Source organism: Chrysemys picta, chromosome 6, assembly GCF_011386835.1.
Source record: "Chrysemys picta bellii isolate R12L10 chromosome 6, ASM1138683v2, whole genome shotgun sequence".
Taxonomy (NCBI): domain Eukaryota; kingdom Metazoa; phylum Chordata; order Testudines; family Emydidae; genus Chrysemys; species Chrysemys picta.
Window position 1 is genome coordinate 79131548 of NC_088796.1, and position 21652 is coordinate 79153199.

Here is a 21652-nt window from a genome sequence, read left to right on the forward strand (position 1 = left end):
CCCCTAAAGGTTTCCCTAAATAGTGCAGTGGCTGGGTCTATTATTTAAAAATAATGGTTGGACCATTTTAGATTTTTCTAAAGCAATTTTGTTAAAGAGTTGGCACGGCTGTATGGAAGTGCTAAGGACTGTTATTAAACTAATATTTCCACTCAGCTGTCAACATTTAGATCCCAGTCCTGCGAGCTGATGTCAGTGGGACTAGGGGTGATAGGTCCGGGATCTGCCACATGGAGCAGCTGGGGAATCGGGGCCTTCTTACAGGTAGAGCGGGTAGGTTGTCTGACACTCCCCATTATAAGGTGCTGTTTTCAGTTGCTTAGAACTCTGCCAAACTTTTAAGTGTTTCAAGGTGACATTTTTCATGCTGGGTGTCTGCCACAAGAAATGGTTGTTTTTAGAAAAATTCAGCAAAAAAATAGTTCAGCCATTTATGTTGTCTTGCCCATAACAAATTGTTAAAACCATTACATTGAGAAGCACAAGCCATCCCAGGCTTTGGGATAAGTATTTGCAAGTTTTCAGGGGACGACCTGGTGTCAGGGAAGTGCCTTTTTGCTGTTCCTGTGCAAATCTCCCTTATTTGGCCAAATTTTGAACCTCTGTGAATTTCAATTAGCATGTGTTCAGTGTGAGACTTGTTAGTTTGGCAACTAGATTCTCTATAGATTCCATCTGTGCTGGACATGTTCCAGCTCAAGACCATTATTAATTTTCTAATGGGCTTTTCTTTGGCACTTATCACTACAGTGAGTGCTTCACATAGCAAAAAATATTTGTTTCAAGTTTTACGTTAATTATTTTATCAGACACCAATTCATCCAGCTGTAATAATAATACCTTGCATTTATGTCACTTTCTAAGATTTGCAGAGCACTTTACTAATGTTAAATTAACCCTCACACATACCCTGTGACTGAGGTAGGTAAGCATTATCTTAATCGTAGAGATAGGGCAACAAAGTCTAAGCAAAGTGCTCAAATTCACAAAGGAAGCTATTCAGTGGCAGTGCCAATAGAACCCTCTTTGCCTGTCCAGTGTTAGTCAAGATACCTTCCAATGTTTCCTAGATTACGTCTCCTTTTTAGTTCCCTGTGATTGTTTCTAGGCCCTCTTTCAGACATCTTCAAAGTCTTTATTTTGAACTGCACAGCAGTGAGGTGCTATTCAGGTAAGACTTATTGCAGCTTTTTGTGAGCATTCAAAATAAGACTCTGAGATACAAGTGAAAATCATAGCCTGCTCATCAGCTTTCCTGACAGAAAGTCACCTCCAGGCTGGAACGTGACTTGCCTTAACAGGGAAATAGTGGAAGAGTTAACGATTCCCCAGCCCTGATTATAGGGCTAGCCAGGTTTTCTCCTGGTGTAGAAAGCAAGGTCTCTGCATCTGATGCTCCTCCTAGAGAGAAGAGCACAGGGACCTATGGCTCAGCACTGCTATTCCCTGACCAGTAGAGCTGACTGGCTATGAGGAGTGAGTTCACCCTGAAAACACAACTAGGGAACTCCTGCCATGCCCCCTCCCCGGCATTATTCCTTTGAGCCACAGTAACTCCTCAGGCAGTGCAGATATGCACCATGCCTTATTCACAATGTAGTTCTAAATGAATAAATCATGACCTGGAGAACTGAGTGCCTAGAACACGGCCTCATGAAGGTTTTGACTGATGATGCCCTCTGTTTTCTTAGGCAAACTTTCCCTCGTGAGGTCCATAATCAGCATATCAAGAGCACAGACGTGGAAAAAGAAACTTTCCCTTTGGCTTCTGTTTTGTGCCCAAAGTTCTTAGAATACTTGATGGTAGAGTTTATTTCTTCTGGTGTGTCCAGTTGTTTGTTGCATTTATTGCTATAAGCTTCTAACTCAGTTTCTGAAACTTAAAGTCATCAAAGTTATTTTAATAATGGTATTTGTTTGTTATGTGAAATGTCTCTAACTGAAAGAAAAATGCTTAATCTTTTGAAGCATAAGCCTTAATATCTCCCACCATGTCAGGGAGATGCTTGAGTGTGATGTACCTAGATAATCCTAGCAAATGACCCACACCCACATTCTGCAAAGGAAGATGGGAACACCACCCAACCCCAGTCACAGCCAATGTGACCTGGGGCGGAAATTCCTTCTTGACCCCACATATGGCAATAAGTTAGACCCTGCACAGGTGAGCAATAACCAGCCAGCCTAGCACTCAACAGCCCTGTCTTCCCTCTCGGCCCAAACCACTGCCCAATCTCAAGTTGTGGCCATTCCTGATGCTTCAGAGGAAGGAGATGATGCTTAAAAAAGAGAATACATTTGGAAGGGGGTGGGGAATTCCCTTCCTGACCCCTGCAGGTGCCTGGCTGAAACCCTGAAGCATGAGCTTTTAAGAGCATAAGACATCAAAAGGAAGTGACCCTCCAGGACTGTTGAGCTATACCATCACAAGCAATCCTGTCATAAAATTGTGCAGTTCTCTACTACATTAGCAATAGATGCAACCCCAGACTCCCAAAGCTCGTGTAAATGCTCCTGTGTTTGAAGAGGTTCATTCTGCCATAAAGAAACTGCAAAGTGGGTGTGCTGCCACACCTGACTGCATAATGCCCAAACTTCTCATGTGCACCATAGAGCATATAAGTGTAGCATTACAACAGCTTTTTGTCTGGGCTTGGACTACTGGGAAGGTACTAGTGGAGTGGGAGAAAGGGATTATCATCTTACTTCATAAGGGGAAAGGTCCATACATTGAGTGCAGTAGCTATAGTACTCTGCTCCTGGAAAAGACTTTACATGCTATACTTGTCCAGCTCCATCTTCTCCTTGTGAAATGCCATTGCCTTGAGCAATTGGGCTTCATGGCCAGGCGATCCATAATGGATGCTATGCTTGCTTTCCATCTTTTATCTGAGATCCAGAATGAATTTAAACAGCCTTTGAAAGTAGCACACATAAACCTAAAGGCAGCCTTTGATTCTGTTGACAGAGCTGCCTTGTGGAAGGCCCTGCAGGCCATCAGTGTTCCTGATATGCCCCGGAGGCTAATTCAACATCTACATAATGACTCAGGGGCACAGGTGTATTGGGAGAATTAGTTTAGCAGCCTCAGCCATGAAGGACCTGCGTAGTGTCTGGAGCCAAAAGAAGGAGAAACTATATACAAAAGAATGTATTTATCAAACCTATGTACTTCTGATTCCTTACATGAACCTAAACATGGATGCTGCCTAAACAGGACATCAAGAGGTTGGATGCTTTTCATATGTGTTGCCAACAGCAACTAGTGAGTGTAAGATGGTGTGACTTTATCAGTAATAGGGATGTATCATTGAGAAATAGCATAGAGAGGATTGAAATCATTGTTGGCCGCTGCTAGCTGGTCCTTTTTGGTCATGTTGCCTGCCTCAGAGACATTATCCTCACACATCAAGCCCTGAAGATTGGATTGAGGTCAGGAGGTCAGGAGGGGGAACTGCTCTGTCATGCACTGGTAGTGGTCACACAGTTGCCTGCGATTAACCTGAATGCATCAGATCATTAATAACCCTGTGGAGCTCTTAGATACTTGGAATAAAGGCCATGCAGTGTGGTCATGGACACTAGGTGCTACGAACCTCTGCTATCTAAGCATGGTGGTGTTTGCTATAGTTGCCTCTTAAAACTAATTAAGTTTGCCCCCACAACTTGTTTTCAGATCTTTTTTTGTACATATTTCAGTTTTATTGAGATATTTAATAGAATGAGTCTTGTGGGTAAACAAGAAATACAAGATTGTTATAAAAGTGATACACAACTGGTTTAGAAAGTGTCAGGCAGAGTGCAAATATATTAATGGTTGAGTGTGAAGTTGAGAGGAGGCATCAAGTGGGTCTGCCATAGGGGTTAATTGTAGATACAGTACTCTTTGGTATTTTCATTAACAATTTGGAGGATTAAGTGGCAAATATGCTAACCAAATTAGTGGATGATATGAATCTGGGAGCAATCAAATACTTTGGAGGATAGGATTAAATCTTCATTAAATTGGCTCAAATTAACAAAAATGGGGTTAAATTTAAAAAAAGCTTAATCTATAGGACGAAATTATCAAAGAGATAATACCATGGAGATAGCTCTCCTTTTCCCCTTCCACCAAACACCACCTCCTGGCCCAGATCTGCCAGCTTTTAGGCCCTTCCACCAGCAGGAGGGATGATATTGCTCTACTGAAATTTAACTCGACACAGGAATGTTCTGGCTGCCCGTTGCATTTGACTGTGCTTTCGGTACGTTCACTATCTGTGCAGTGTTTCGTTTGCTGATATATGTTGGTTTACTGCCCTTTGTTCTCCCAATAAAAAAATAAAAAGTGCTCTCCAGTGGGCAATAGAAGCTATAGGCTTATATCCTTTCTTTTTCTCTCTTCCTTTGCTAGATTCCTCTCTATAGTAGTCGTCATTCCTGTTCTGGGAGTAGGATTTATATCTGCATGGGTATCAACTCAGCCCAGCTCCTGCTCCTCATCTGAACATTGTGTAGCCAAAAAGGCCCTCCAGGAAAGTGGCCTAATCCTACCTCATTGGCAAATGGAATGCATCAAAAGAACAAACTAATGTCTACTGAGGATTACTCTGATCTGGATCGCCCTGAATCTCTGTCATTTCCTGTGCTTGAACAGCAGATGTAATGTAAGTGACTGACACGGGCTAGTCACTTTGTGTCAAGGTGACGAACAGAATATTGGACTCTGTCATTTTAGGTTTATTCCATAGTATCAGCATACTCCAAAATAGAGAGAGAACTTGGTATTTTGCTTTCCATACTTGTAAGGCATAAGCATGCCTAAGCAGGGATGGTAAGAAGGTTTATTTGGAGCCTTTTGAATTGTAACATGGGATCACAACAGAACTTACAAACAAGCACTCTATCTATTTATACAGTGTTTATATTTATTTAAACATACAAGATGGTGCTGGAATTTAGGGGTGGGATGAGGCATATAGGAATGCTTCAGGTTGGGAAAAGAATGTTTAATAAATGTTCAGTGTGGATTATAGGCTTGCTGAAAAAGCTAGATAACATTTGAAATCAAGCTCCTTTCTTGGGAGGCGTGGCATTGCTTTATTCTCCTTGCTCCAAGAACTACTCTAGTTAAGGACCTAGCACACTTTTGGCCCTATGACTTGGATTTCCAAAGAAAGCTGCGGGAATTAGGCACACCAATTACAAACTAGTCAGTTTATTTCAACATAAATGATGCTAAAGCACAGCATTGCTCTGGTCATTTTCCCTTTTTGTCCCCAGTGTTTGTCATTCTCCCACCCCCCTCGTCCCTTGTGCCAAGGATTGGCTGGTGTATAGCCATGAGAACCAGTCTGTACATCTATTGATGTCTCTTTCATCCTAGGAAAAGCACAAACAAGGGAGATCTGGCCAATTTCCAGCCTCTCTGTGCTACCTGAGAGAATATGGCCTTTTGTCTTTGTGGTAAATGACCTGAAATGTTGTTAACAAAGTGTTGCCTTAGTGGCTAGATCAAGGGACTGTGATTCAGGGCCACTGGAGTGCCATTAAATGTTGCCCAGTGGAAGTAAAAGGCTCACAAATCAGAATGATAGCATTTTGCTCCCATTGTACACTGATGGAAAAACATCTACACAAGGTGCAGAGCAACAATGAATTAGGCCTTTAATTTCTACTCCCAGCTTTGCCACTGACTCAGTGTGTGGCATTGGGTAAATCACGTAACATCTCTGTGCCTCAGTCTGTTTGTGGTTGTAATATGGTTATAATACCTACTGCACAGTGACATTGTTGTGAGGCTTCATTAATGTTTGTAAAGTGATTTGAGATCCTTAGAGGGAAAGTGCTAAAGAAGCAGAAAGAGTTTGTTTGTTTGTTTGTTTGTTGTAGAACTTGCATCAGCACCTTACAAGATGGATCACTAAGGTTTACTCTCTTTAAACCATGTTCTTGAGATTTGAAAGTAGTGTGACTCCATACTATTTTTCATTCTGGCACATGGGACGTCTTTGAAAACTAAGGGAAGTTATGACTCAATGGCTGAATTTGCTGCATGGGCATCTTGATATTGTGCAGGAGTCTCTCGCTGTCCGTCTGTCCATATACCTGAAATAATATGTTACTCTCTTTATCTCCCTGCATTAGCTTGCTTTTATGTATGGTCAACATGAGTATTTCAAATACATACCACAGTGGGTTTTTAATAGTTTTAAAAGGCTGTGTTTATTATGTAACATACACTTCCAATAAAGACTAGATAAAAAAGCAGTACACCACAATCAAGAAATGTTTTAAAAGAGACATAGTCCACACTCCTCTCCAATCAATCTGTGTGTTTGTGGGGGATTGGGATAGAAGCTCTGACTCATGAGAATTTTTTGTAATTTCTACTTTAATTTTGAAAATTGTCTTTACTTGATTTGTTGTTAAACCAAATTTAAGTATCTGCGCCTCTGTTATCAGCTGTAAAGTGGGCCTAATAAGACTTTGAGATCTCTCTCTCTCTCTCTCTTTCTGTATAAATATGCATATATTGTAAAGTCTTATTTATTATTAATATTCATATGAATAAATCATGGGACTCCGTTGATTTTAAAAATGAAGACTATATTCTATATTATGTATTGCTTCTGACTTTTATGTTCATGTACAAAAAGAATAAAGCAGTTGTTTTTAAGGATGGAATATATTAATCTTCCCTAGAATTAGTCATCTACTTTAGCCCATTTTGGTACTAAATAACTCATCTCTGTGATGCTATGAGCACCTAGCAAATTATCCAAGCATTAATAAAAAATAATAATACCTAGCTCTCATATAGTGGTTTTCGTCAGTATATGTCAAGTGCTTTACAAAGGAAGTAAGTATCATTATCATTACTAAATGTGTAAGAAAAGCATTTACAATGTATGAGGAAGTCATATAGAGGTATGTCTTTAAAAAGAGACATGTCCAAGATATGCATAGAATGGTGCACCTCCAACAGTGCACATGTGTACCAAAACTGTGTGTGTAAATCTGGTAATTGTGCATGAGAACAGGCAGCTGGGATTGTATTGCAGAATTGTGGCCAAACAACTGACCAATCTTAATGCAGTTCCCTTGTGCATTATGATACTGTCTTTAATTACATGCTCGTGTACTTTTTCCCCCCACAGGATCCCTCCCTCATTCAGGGCACTGGCTGGACCTGCTCTGTGGCTGAATCAGGGTTGTGCAGTGAAGGAGACTGTTTGTTTGTAGGGCCCATGCCTCACTTGTTTAGAAGTTGGAAGGGATCTAATGAATGAGATAGGCGACTGCAGGAAGAGAAAGGAGGGTCTCATGGTTCAGAAAGTCAAATGCCACTCTAGAGAATTGGATTCTATCCCTGCCTCTGCATTACTATGTGATGCTGGGCAAATCCCTTTCATCAAAGTTTTCGAAGTTGGCCACTAATTGTGTGTTCCTCATTTTCTGGGTGCCCAGCTTGAGACACCTGGGGCTACGCACACAAAGGGACTTGACTTCGCAACGCTCAGTGGTGCAGTGCCTAATTGCCCAGTGGAATCTTCACCCCTGAGTTAGGTGCCCTATACAATGCCTGGGGAGAGTTAGGTACCTAAACAAGGGATTCACAGAAGCCAGAAAACTGAGTGGGGAGTCATCTAATCTAAGCCATTTTGTAGGAAATGCTGAGGAGCAGGGACTGGAATCCAGCTCTCCTACATCCCATGTGAGTGCCCTAGCCATCAAACTATACAGTCAGTCTCTCTATTTCTCGATGAATATTTAATTATGTGTACAAAGTGAAACAGCTCCAATAGGAGAGATTGAGTCACATGCCAAACGACCCAATAGCTTAGTGGTTATGGCACTTGCCTGGGATATGGGACACCTAAATTCAAGTCCTTGCTCCAAATCAGGTAGAGTGGGGATTTGAAAACAGATCTCCTACTTCCCAGGTGAATGTCCTAACCACGGGGTTACTAGGTATTCAGGGACACATACACACTCCAGACCAGACAATTCCTGACCTGGTTGCCCCCTAGAAGTCTTTTGTGTGAGGCCAGATCTGATAGGCATGTTCTGAGAACACCTACTGGATTGCTGGGATTTAGGCATAAGGTAAGGTGCCAAGCAGCTCGGTGTTGTCAAGACTTAGGTGGTTTTGCACATGCCTACCAGTGGAAACTTGGGTACCAGGGGGATTTAGGCACCTTCAGGTTCAGGCGGCAGCTGACCAGGGAGGTTTGACCTCTGTGGTGCCTAAATGTTGAACTTAGGTGCCTAAAGTAGTATCTTTGCCTTTTTGCGGTTCTAGCCCCAGTAGTCTGATTTGCAGAAGTTCAGAGTACTCACAGCTGTAACTAGTCAATGGGAACTGTGCTTTGAATGTATAAGGTGCTATAAAATGCAAAGTACTTGAAAAATCAGGTGCTAGACTTCTCAAATTGGCATCCAAAATTACAGGAATTTTTTTATCATAATCTCTGTACCTCAGTTTTCCATCTGTAGAATAGGGACAATATAGTCCTTCCCCTCACAGAGGCATTGTGAATGCTTGTGCAGCACTCAGATTCTATAGTAATGAGCACCAAAGAAAAGCCCAGGAAGAAATTAATAATTCTGACTTCAGAGCAAGGTTTGGATGGTGTGCAGAATAAGGAGCATGGCTACACAGAGATTGATGAGGATAAAACTAAGTAGTGAGCAACTATCCATTCCCTAAGCAATGTCCATCCTATGCACTGAATGAAGTAGGGGTCTTGTGGAAAAAATAGCATGTGATAATAGAATTAAAGACTATCATAATGCATATGCAGAGAGGGGAGCTGAAGTAAGGTTGCACAGGCAATCTTAATTCTGGCATTTTCTAACTTTTGAATCCTTGACTTTGCAGCCTTAATGTTCTTTTAATGTAGGGGTTTGTTTGTTTTTATATGTAACTTGGCATAGCTGAGCTATGTTAAAAAAAAAAAAGAAGAACTGTAGGTAATGAAGTTTGTGATTGTGTGGGGTTTTTTTGGTTTGTTTATTTAGATGAGAGATAAATAAACATAATGGCATCAGTATGTCCTGGCTGGCCACCAGCTGGAAATCTCCTATAGTTTTCTGTGTTCCTACAGGGCATCTGGATACTGGGAGGCAGAGAGAACAAGCATATGGTGTTCCCTCTTTAAACTCTCACATTTACTCATCAGCTCCTTTTACTGGGAAGCCATTGCTCAGGTTATGTCTACACTGTGCACCCTACAGTGGCACGGCTGTGCCACTATGGCTGCACTGTTGTAAGGAAGGCAGTGTAGCCACTCTTTGTCACCAGGAGAGAGCTTTTCTGATGACAAAATAAAACTATCCCCAACAAGGTGCGGTAGCTTTGGCAACGGGAGAGCGTCTCCTGCTGACGAAGCGGTGTCCACACCAGCACTTTTTGTCATTAAAACTTTTGTCATTCGGGGTGGTGGGTTTTTTTTCGAAGTGCAGGCTTCCCCCAGTGTTTGAATTTAAAATTACCTCACTTTTAGGAGCCCCTGGTGCTAGTGAGTTACTTAGATCTAAAGACAGTTTCTCCCCCTCTCTTGGGAGTCAAACAATGTCCTGTGTTGGAAAACTGCAGTTCTATAAATTATAGGCCAGACTCCCAGACCTTCTTGGGCAGAACTGGTTATCTGGGGAGTCCTCCGGCATAGCTGACTCTGTTATTGACTCCCAAGATGCCTCTCAGGAGTATGACAGTAGGAAAGAAAGGAAGCATTGCCAGAGAGCTGCTATTGCTTGTGATCCCTACCTGGCATATTGGCCCCCTGGGAACATATGCAGCAGCCCTGGGAATGCTCTAATAAACTATGCCAGGGCTAGGCCCAGCATAAAACTGTCCCCACAATTTGGAAGCCCCAAATAGCTCCTTTGCACACATTCTTCTTTACCTTCACAACTGCCCTCAGCACAGATTGGGTGCAGCTGAGAATTTGGGCCTATTTTTCTCCCCTATTTGAGATGAAATCGTTTCACATGCCCGTACTGAGCCATCATTTCCTGGAGCCATTTTCTCACTTTCAAATGCAGGAGTTTGAACTCTCAAGTAATTTAAAAATAAAAAGGTAACATATTCTAGAAAAATCTCTGCCACAGATACCAATAAATTACAATAATGAGCAGAGGGAACAGCAGGTCCACATATATGAGAGGTAACTTTTACTCTGATGAGAGAGAACTTTTGCAGTAAGATATAACTGCAAGAAATAATTATCAATGCTCCTTGCCCAAGGCAAGAGAACCTGGAGGAATGCATTTTAAAAAAACCCACCACAGTATGCCGATTTAAATTAGGAATGTCAGGTATAGTACATTGTTACTTGCTTAAATGACCTACATCATGAAAGTTGGAGAAATATCTGTGTATGAACTTCCCTTGCCTGGTAGTCCAATAACCACAAGAAAATTTTGCTGTAGTCACACATACATTATACAGCCTGGTGGTGGCTGGGACAATACTGTGTTATTTTTATAAGTACTCATTCCTGTTGTGCTCCTCACTGTGATGACTATCATTGTATCAAGTATCAGAGGGGTAGCCGTGTTAGTCTGAATCTGTAAAAAGCAACAGAGGGTCCTGTGGCACCTTTGAGACTAACAGAAGTACTGGGAGCATAAGCTTTCGTGGGTAAGAACCTCACTTCTTCAGATGCAAGAGTCATTGTATGTATTACTTTACTGATTATAAGTCACTGAGCACTAGCAGGGTACTCAGGATCAGCTCTACTGCCCACTGGAAATCAGTGGGATTCTTTCAATTGTCTTCACAAGGCTTTGGATCAGGCCATCTGTGCTGCACCTAACAGAGGACAAACACGATCCATTAGGTTCGTTTGTTTTAAAGAATATGTTCTGTTTAGAATACTTATGGGTTAAATATATTTTTAAAGCAATATTTTCTTTACATAAATTTCAGTATACTGGTCCTGTTTCTTAGTTCCAATTGAAGACCATTTAGGGCAAGTTGGATGGATCAGTAAAGACACCATTTATATTCAACAATCCTGAACTTTGACTGCTAGGATGGTCCCCAATATCATTTAGAGCCGGCTTAAGGCTTAAAGCAACAGGGAATCACTGGCTGAGCTGTTGTGCCCTTTCTTTCCTCCTTTGTCGCTTCTCTGTCTCATCAGCACGGCTTCTCTGTTCTCCTCAAAGTCAACTGTGGCTTGGTGTATGGTGTGGTGCCACTGTGTTCTGTTCTGCACCAAGTCCTCCCAGTTTGCTGGGTTGATGCCTCCCTTTTTAAGGTGTCCTTTCAGTATGTTTTTGAAACACTTCCTCTGTCCTCCACAAGCCCTTCTTCCCTGACTTAACTGAGAGAACAGTACTTGCTTCGGGAGGCGAGTGTCAGGCATACACGCACAGTGGCCAGCCCAGTGAAGTTGGTATTTCATAACCTCCATGTCTATACTGCTGCTGTTGGCTGCAGAGAGAACTCAGTACAACACTATTCATGGGTTATTCCTGAAGGAGCCAAAGAGAACACAAAAAGGAGGCAGGCTAACAACTTTATCCCCCCACCATTGTCAAATGATGAGATGAAGATAAAGCACTCTTGGTCAGGGGTGAGGGGTTTTCAACTGTGGAATGAACTTCCAGAGCTTAAAGTAAAGCTTTTCCATCATAAATGGGATAATGAGGGGGAGGATGGAGCAGGGTAGATCGATTTGAATCAGCAAATAGTAAACCTTGATTAAAATCTATTTTAATTTTGTTTTGCATTTGTACTTTTTAGTGGTTTTCCTAAACAAAGGTTGATTTTCACACTGGTTGGTAACCATTAAAACATAAAGTTTCAGAGTAGCAGCCGTGTTAGTCTGTATCCGCAAAAAGAAGAACAGGAGGACTTGTGGCACCTTAGAGACTAACAAATTTATTAGAGCATAAGCTTTCGTGGACTACAGCCCACTTCTGTATCCGAAGAAGTGGGCTGTAGTCCACGAAAGCTTATGCTCTAATAAATTTGTTAGTCTCTAAGGTGCCACAAGTCCTCCTGTTCTTCTTTTTTCATTAAAACATATTAACTTAAAATTTTTGCCTTTACACTAACTTTCCTCCTTTTTGCTAACGAGAAGGATAAACTATGTCTATATATGTTTGTTTAAGCATTTATCTTGCCTAACATACCTGTATTCAGATTAATTTTTGTATTTTTTAATTATGTTAGAAAATGGCAAATGACTCATTTCTTATTTACTAGATGATTAATTTTTTATTTGCGATTTGTGTCAAGCTGCATTGGGATGGAAATTGGAATTCAATTAAAATACACAAAAATAGCATTTAAAAATTTTAATTAGTTAAATATCATTGCTTTAAATGTGCTGGATATGTAAGGAAAAATGTTTATCAAAATTTGTTTTGCATTTAACACTCATTTATTAAACTAAGGAAGTATGATCTGTAGTTAGTGAATTGAACTGATTGTTTCTGGTCATTATGTCCTTCAGGATTGTAGAACTAATAGATCTCATTCCCTCACATCTTGTTTATATTCCAAGATTGGAGGAGGAAAACCAGCTTTCCTGCTTTTTCAACTTCCTATCAGTTTCTCAACTTTGAATGAGCTAGCCATTGAAGTGAGCTAGTTAAACAAACTGAAATGAAGAAAACATTTTCTTGGTACCTGCAGAAGAGATTATTGCTATCAAAATCTGGTTGCACTTCAACACACCCTGGTACCAGGTGCTTAGTCAGTGACTTCTACCAGTGCAGTGGTTTGACTTTCTGTAACATTTCAGCAGCCATCATCTATTGCTTGAAGATTATTTTTATTTAATTACAATTATTTTGATTAAATGTAGACCTTGATATAAGTTGTCCTATTTACAAATTCAATTTTGAATACACTTATTTAAAAATGTATTTAAATTCTGATTTTTTAAAAAATAACTGATTTTTATCCACCTGAGGTAGAAAGAAATGTACGTGTATTTTTAATCAAGCAGAACTCTCTGTAAACTCAAGAAGGTAGAAGAACAAAGGACTCCATGAAATTCATGAGGGATCTCGCTCACATAGATCTAATTTACCTGTGTAGCATTCTGATGCTGCAGGGATGAGCAGTGTAGAAAACAATAGGACATAAAATCATAGAATTGTAGGACTGGAAGGGACCTTGAGAGGTCTTCTAGTCTAGTTCCCTGCACTCAAGGCTAGACTAAGTATTATCTAGACCATCCCTGACAGGTTTGTCTAACCTGCTCTTAAAAATCTCCAAAGACAGTGGTTCCACAACCTCCCTAGGCAATTTATTCCAGTGTTTAACTACCGTGACAGGAAGTTTTTCCTAATGTCCAACCTAAACCTTGCTGTAGTTTAATCCCATTGCTTTTTGTTCTATCCTCAGAGGTTAAGGAGAACAATTTTTCTCCCTCTTCCTTGTAACAACCTTTTAGGTACTTGAAAACTGTTATCACATTCCCGCCTCAGTCTTCTCTTCTCCAGACTAAACAAACCCAATTTTTTCAATCTTATTTAAATATAATTCAAAGTAATTACACTGCAATGTTATATGGAACATTTATAGAGCACTTTGTGTATAATGATGAGATTAGAATAAACAAAGATAAAGAATCATTGGAACTTGTACTGTGCCCACATTGTGCTGTAATTTATTGAAGATTTCAATCTTCAATCTCATAGGTCATGTTTTCTAGACCTTTAATCATTTTTGTTGCTCTTTTCTGGACTTTCTCCAATTTGACCACATCTTTCCTGAAATGTGTCACCCAGAAATGGAGACAGTACTCCAGTTGAGGCCTAATCAGTGCGGAGTAGAGCGGAGGAATTATTTCTCGTGTCTTGCTTACAACAGTACTGCTAATAAATCCCAGAATTATGTTTGCTTTTTTTTTTTTTTGCAACAATGTTACACTATTGACTCCTTTAGCTTGTGATCCTCTGTAACCCCCAGATCCCTTTCTGCAGTACTCCTTCCTAGGCAGTCATTTCCCATTTTGTATGTGTGCAACTGATTGTTGCTTCCTAAGTAGAGTACTTTGCATTTGTCCTTCAGACCAGTTGTCCAGATCATTTTGAATTTTAATCTTATCTTCCAAAGCACTTGCAACACCTCCCAGCTTGGTATCATCTGCAAACTTTGTAAGTGCCCTCTCTATGGCATTTTTAAGCTCTCCCCTGAATGTCCTGGCTTTTTTCGCAAAACTGGGCAACTGATCAATTGGCAAGAGCAAACGGGACAAATGCCCAATTTTGCCAAAAAGAGGCTTGTGGGGAATGATTGGCAGTTCTCAGGCCAGCTCCACACATCGTGGGTGGGGGGCGCAAGGGGTGAGGGTCTGCTCAAAGTGGCAAGTGCTGACACCAGCTCCGCATGTGCGGGCCGGGGGGGGGGGGGGGGCAGCAGGAAATATGCTCACCCTACCACAGCCTGGCCAGGCGGTGGGGCCTTGGGGATGGGGAGAAGGGGAGGGGGGAACAGGAGTAGCAGGGGGCAGGGCCACATTTTCGGTGCTGTTGGCCCCCAAATTGGCCGAGGCCCCTGGGCATGGGCCCTGTGGGTTCTTGCGTTAATCCATCACTGACAATCAGTATCCATTTCTCCCATTTTTGTTTTTCTTTGTTTGTTTTTTCGTCCTTCAATCATTTTTTCATATGAAGAGCAAAGTAAGTACAATAAAAGGAAGAATCATGCTGTCAGGCAATTCCTAGGCTAGAGAAGAAATGCTGGTATACAACAGGCACATAAGTATAACAGTAAGCACAGATGGAATGTCAATAACAAACTGCACAAACCTCTCAATAATACAGTAGATATGCACCAACCATTGATTCTTTTGAACACATGCAGTGGCTTCTTGCACTTAAATATGTAAAGCATGGTCTCAGTTTGGTAACTTTTGAGAGAGAGAGAAAATGAGACTCACATTTATTGGGAAAGTGACTTTGAATAAAGTAAGAAGATCCTTTAGGAAAATGTAGAGCAATATAATTATGTATATGGTGTTTAGTCTTGGAAGGTAAAGAGCACTGGCACACATGCTAAGAGTAAGCACATAAGTAATCCATTGATTTCAACAATGCTAAGCACATGCTAAGTGCTTTGCCAGTGGGTATCAATTTGCCTCAAGATAGGAAGAGCAGCCATTCATGTTGTATTTTGTATTCTATATTTTTAACATAGAGATTGGGCCTCCAGTGAGTTGCATAGGCATCTATCAAAGCAGTTCCAGTGTACAAAAGAATCTGCTTCATGAAGTTAACATAATCTGCTATTGTAATTAGTCACCAAATACCCCAACCTCAGACTGAACCTACTGTACTTTCAATTAATTAATTAATCAATTTGTTCCTATTTATTTATTGTGAAAGACCTAAGAAAATGGATTTAGGTAAGAAACCTGTAATTCAGTCTTGCTTTCACATTACATTACGATAAGGGCCAAATTTGACCCTGAAGACACACTTGGGGATCCTGTTGACTTCATCAAAGGTTGCAAATCAGCAAAATTTGCCCTGAAGGTACTTTCTATTATCTGAACGAAGATTTCCAGTTTGCCAAAGGAAGGGGGAAAATTGTGATTCAGAGGTTATTACTAGTATAGATCTTATTCTTTTAAAATTTGTCTCAGATGTGCTGCAACCTAGACGTAAATCAATCAAAGACTTAGAAATAAGGCAATCAAATGTGAAGGGTATAATATTTCATGTTAATTAGAAATGCATGGCTGTTAATGAGTCACAGAATGTTTTAAAACATTTGTCTAGTTTTCATGGAGATATATCAAATTTTTAGTGCCTTTGCTATTAATCTTAGGTTTTATCATAATTAGAATTTGCTAACACAGACAAAGCATGACATCAGATTCACAAGCAATTTACTTTGGCTATAAATTAGGACAATGACTGAGGAAAATTGAACTGTAATAGTCGGACAATTAAGCTAATTTTGGGTGAGAGAAATTTCAAGCCTTGAGAAGCTTTTGTAAAAACTTCTGAATTCCAATTTTTGACTGCTGAAACCACCAGGTTAATAATTGTTACTTAATCAAATAATTTGGTATGGTTTGGTATGTTTACTTCAGTCAAGATAATCTTTTCAGCCTAAGACCTCCATTATAGAACAGCAGGTTTATTATCACAAGTGCCAATAACTGACACATTTTAAAGAATCAAAGGAATATTGATGACCCTCAGGAGACTGAAATTTTCTTATGGCCAGAATGAAGGGCTAAAGGAAAGAAATGTCTGGTATTGTTCCACCAAGTAACTGACCTTAAAATAGATGGTTCCCTTCAATATTGTGATATGGTTCAGAAATATCTTGCCCAAAAATATGTTTCTGGTCTAGTTAAATTCTGCCCTGCATGAGGAACATTCTTGGTAACAGTTTTATTATGTTTGCTTTTAATTTATTTCAGGTAGTGCCTACAATGTGCTACACACTTTCAAATACAACTAAAAGCAAGATCTCTGCCTCAAGACTTTACCTTCTAAAAGACAAAACAGGTCAATTGTCAAACTAAAAAATAAATGGGATTTTAACACACTTTATTTTAAAAAGATCAGACCACCATTAATAAAAGTCACCGGGTGGAATTGGATCCGTTAAGTCAATACTGAGCACTTCTGAAAATCATATTACAGATGGATGATGCCTATGGTTAAGCTTGCCCATATCTCATTCTATGATCCTGGTTTTAGTTGTTTATAATTTTGCCAAACTTTGTCACTTCTGGGAATGAGATTAAGAAAAAATACATTTTGTGCCATGTTAAAATAAATATTGCAACCATTTTACTGAGAAGCTTTAGTATCCCCTGGCTTTGGAGCAAGAGCTTGAAATTTAGCACTTTTGTGTGAGGCATGTGCCCTTTGCTGTCCCTGTAAAAATCTGCCCAATTTTGGTCAAGTTATAAATCTTTGAAAAAAATCTCAATTCACGCATGCTCAGCAGAGAACTGTTAGCATTTGACAGCTAAATTCTCCAGAGATTCCATCTGTACTGGAGTACTTGTGGCGTTCTAGCTCAGAGCTATAGGAGCTAAGCAGCATTTAGTAGTGATTTAGGTGACCAGTCAAACAGTGCAAATAGCCAGGGGTCTTAGGACTGGATTCTGACTTTAGGCACAGCACTGCGCAAAGAGTGCTGCATGTGCTGTACTACCACAAGTATAGCTCCAGGAGACACTGTGCCATCAGACACACCTCTTAGTCCCAATTCTTGCCCTGCTTTTCTTGCAGGGAGCAATCATTTATAATTGCCTATACCAGTGGTAATACTATCGCTTTTCACCCACAGTGCTGGTTCAGATACCCTGGTAAGCAAGTACGGGGAGGAACTGCAGCTTTACACGTTGTTCACCTGTCCCTACCACTTGCTCAGGGAAGGGAGTAAATGGACAAGTAGCCCTGCTCTCTCAAAGTAGTCCCAGTAGCCGGCAGAAGGTGTAAGAGGGGAGTCTTATTCCCTTGCATGGGCATGTTGTCCAAGTCACAGTCTGACCTTTAATGATCAGTTCACAAACAATTTATAGAGTGAACCTGTTCACAGAAAAGATTTGAACAATTAATACAAAAAAACCTGTGGATACTTCATGAAAAAGGGACCAAACTCAGGGAATAAATTATTGCATGTTTTCCACCCATCTCTTATCGTTCCTGGTGTAGAATATGCTTTTTAAAATATTAACACAATTTGGCTCTGTCTGCACTGGGAGGCCAACCCATGGTGGGAACTGTTTTAGTTAAGAATGTGCCTGGTGTGACTTTCAACACTGTTCTCTGTGCCTAATGTGGATGGTACAAGAGTACCAGGCTCAATTAGCCTTTTTCCTGTAGGGTTCATATAAAATTGGTCATGAAACAGCACTGACTCTACAGGAGGTACTGCAACACTGCAGTTATGTATTAATTGGCAAGGGATTCAACAAAGAATTTGTTACTGAATTTCTTGCACAAAGCTACATTTACTGTCAAATGCTATTTTGCTGCAACCCTGTAATTAAACCCAGGGCACAATTATTACATGTAACTTCACTCTTTCTGTGAACATTTTGCCTTGGATATACTCAGTAGGATTTACTATTCATAGCAACAGCTCAGATCATATGAAATTCACTTGGTATTCATGGGGTGGTTGCATGTGCTTTCAGGTGATCCTTCGTACTTCAACATTAGTTAATGGATGTTTTAAAAAATAAAGTGTTATCCATTTTCTTCCTCTCTTTCTAGTTTAAAACCTTTAATTCCCTTCATTAGAGTTCTGCTAAAAACAGGTTTTTCTATGGGAGTTAAATCACAGAGCTTGCTTTACAATAATTAAAGCAAAGTGCAAGAGAATGTGAAGTCACTTACACAAACGACAAGCCAAGGAATCAAAGAAAAACAGTACTGGATTTATAGTTGCACAATGGACCATGATGCTGATATTAAAAATAACCTTGCTAGGGAAGCAAGTGGAACATGTCATTGTTATGAAATTTACAGGCACGATCTTTAATTTGGCATGATTAATATATATTGATATGCCAATGAATGTGGACTTCATAAACTAGCCTCTAAGAACATTGGTGGTTCTTATCTGAGCCTCAAGAACAGTGCAGAATTTCTGACAAATTCCACATGGGTCTAAAGAATTTGTTTTTGATGGATTCACCTTAACACACATGACCTGTGCAGGAACATCCTAGATAATGACTGTGGTATGACCATGAAATACTTTACTGGTCATGTAAATCTAGGGAAATTTTCTAAGCATTCCTGCACAAAGCACATATAGGATCAAACCCTCATATCCCTCATATCCAGGCACCCCAATGATGTCCATGGGATTGCCTGGGTGTAAGTGAGGGCAAAATTTTGCCCACAGTATATATGAACACCACCCTTCACATTGCAAAAGAAACATATGCTGCAACAATTGTAATAAACTCCTGCTATTGAGGTCTAAACAAAAGTTTTGTCTAAATAAAACAGATTTAATTAGTAGAATTAAGCAAGCTCATGTAATTTCTGATAGTAACCAGGCATGGCTTGGGTATAAGGGCACCTATATGGTCAGAGTCTGATTCTCTATTGCCCTACACCTCATGTGGTTCTTTTCACCAGTGAAAAGTGCATGTGTAAAATGCTACCATTCTGATTTGGTAGCATTTTATACACATTTTGCACTAGTGTAAATTACTCTACAAGGTACAGGGCTACAGCAAGTTGGCTCCTGGGTCTTTTCATGGCTGAATTAAAATGCAAGGAGCCAAATTCAGAGTTACACCAAGGATGAATCTGTCTCAAATACACTACTGTAACTTAATGCAGGAAGTGGGCTTGAAGCCTGAACAATAAGAGCTGTGATGGTATAGTCCATCCTTTCTCTTTTATGGCAGACATGTTAAGATGAGTCTGCTGATTTAGTCTTTGAACGATTTTTCCCCACACTCTATTCAGTTTTCATTTAGTTTTGAGGAATAAGACTTTCTATACTATGTTTCAGTTGGCTAACTATCATTGAGAATTTTAAGGAATAGAGCTACTTACGAGTCTAGAAAAGAGCAGATTATCCAGTGAATAATGCTGGGATAGGACTAGGGTAGTGGAAGCAGGGGTTATAGATTAGTATTCTGCCAACATTTAACCACTTGCCCAAGAAGTAATTGCAAACAAAACCTTCAGGTGGTGGCTATAGAGAGAGTAAATGGGTTTTATGTGGTAACATATGGGAGCTACTTAGTATCACTTCAGAATTTGTGGAATGGCTGTTTAATTGCTTTTTGCATGTCAAGTACACTTTGAATTCATTCTGTGATGCTAACGGCCTGGAAAAAGTCATTTTCGGGTTAAAGACAACACAGACTGGTCTCCAGGCATAAATTCACTGAGCATTTAACTTCATATTGCAAATGCAACCAAATTCTGTGGACTTCATCTCTCTAAAATTAATCAAGCGTGATTCTCATCTACACTATTTTACACTGCTCTCACATATTATACTTGTACCAGGAACATTAAATTTGCACCCACTTTAAGGCCCTTGACCCTTCTAGAACAGAGTAAAAATCCTTAGTATAAGAGAAAATCTGGCCAAATGTCTGCAAAGCTGCAGAACTATCACCTGATTATAGATAGAGAATTTGTTTCTATCCATTTTTCTTATTCACAGTTCTATAAAAATTGCTTCAAAACTATGATGCTGTAACAAAATCCTGGACAAGATACTGCTGATTTTCAGTTTTCTTCCAAACCTTTCTGTAAATCTTTCATTCTGACAGTAAAACTTACAATTTTTAATAACAGCTCTGATCATATTGACTTTGTTTTTATGAGGATTTCATGTATATTTCATATTCCAAGTGATCATTTGTGCTATATTACTAGTTATTGAATGTTGTAAAAAAGTATTTATGTGCTTTAATTGCTTTAATCATATTTTAAAACATAACAAATTTTCATGCTAAAAATCCTGATTGCAGTTGCTTTTGCACACTTATTGCATAAATCTGGCTTAGCAGGATATGCATTTGAACGTGAGTCACTGGCAGAATTTCTCCCTTTTCAGTGAAGAATTTCTTCATTTCCAAAGAGCATAGCATTTTAACTGTGAGACTCATATTTTTAGCCTCTGATTCTGCCATTCTTATTCATATTGAATAGTACCTTCCTTTGTGAGTGAAATGAATGGAGCTAATCATGTAGTAGGGCACTATCCAAATTGGGTAAAAGTAACAGAATTGGGCCATTTATGGAAATCTTTCTTATCACAGGCTTCACTTTGAAAATGTTGTTTTTGGTGGTGTTTTTTTTTTCTTTTAATCTGACCAAGATTTTCCAAAGTGATTAGTGATTTTGGGGGACTAACCTGAGACATCTTAAAGACATTTCAGAAAACAATGAGTTCTCACCCTCTGAAAATTAGGTCCCTTTAAAAGGTGTCTCAAGTTGAGCACTCAAAAATTAAAGAACCCAAAATCTCTAGGGTTTCTATTTAAATAACTTTATTTCTAATTATATAGTGCCAATGGTATAGTAGGTCTCTTGAAGATAAGAATGAATACAAAATCTCTGCACTAAGAAGTTTGCAATCTAAATAAAAGAGTATGCACTTGAAGAAGGTTTGCCCAGTATTTTAACTAACAATGGGGTAAATGTCTAACTATTACCTTGGAAAAAAATATGGACCAGATTCTGCTCTCAGATATAATACTGCAGCTAGTGGGGTTGCACCAGTGTAACTGAGAACAGTATATGACATCTGTAGAAAGTATAAACAACTTGGGACATTGTTCACGTAGGCTAAAAACAGATTTTAAAACATAGGGGCCAAATTTTGTCCAATTTATACTCCTTGGAATCTCATTGACTTCAGAGGAGTTTCATTGGGCTTAAATAAGATGAAGACTTATTTTTATGTAGTCTCTTTTAAAAAGTCAAACAAATAACATATGGCCTATCAAGGCTTGCCCTTAAAAACCCAGACAATAAAATCAATCTGCTAAATATTATACCATAAGTACCCACAAATCTATTCCCTCCTTTCCCAGTGATCTCTTGAACTGATATGCTGGTATACTAATTACATGAGTTCATTGGCACTGACATTTTGTTCCAAACTCCATCCACTGTTTGTGCAAAATGAGTTCTTCTTAAAATTGCTTATCCTAATCTTTTGCCTGAATTTCAAGTTGTTAAC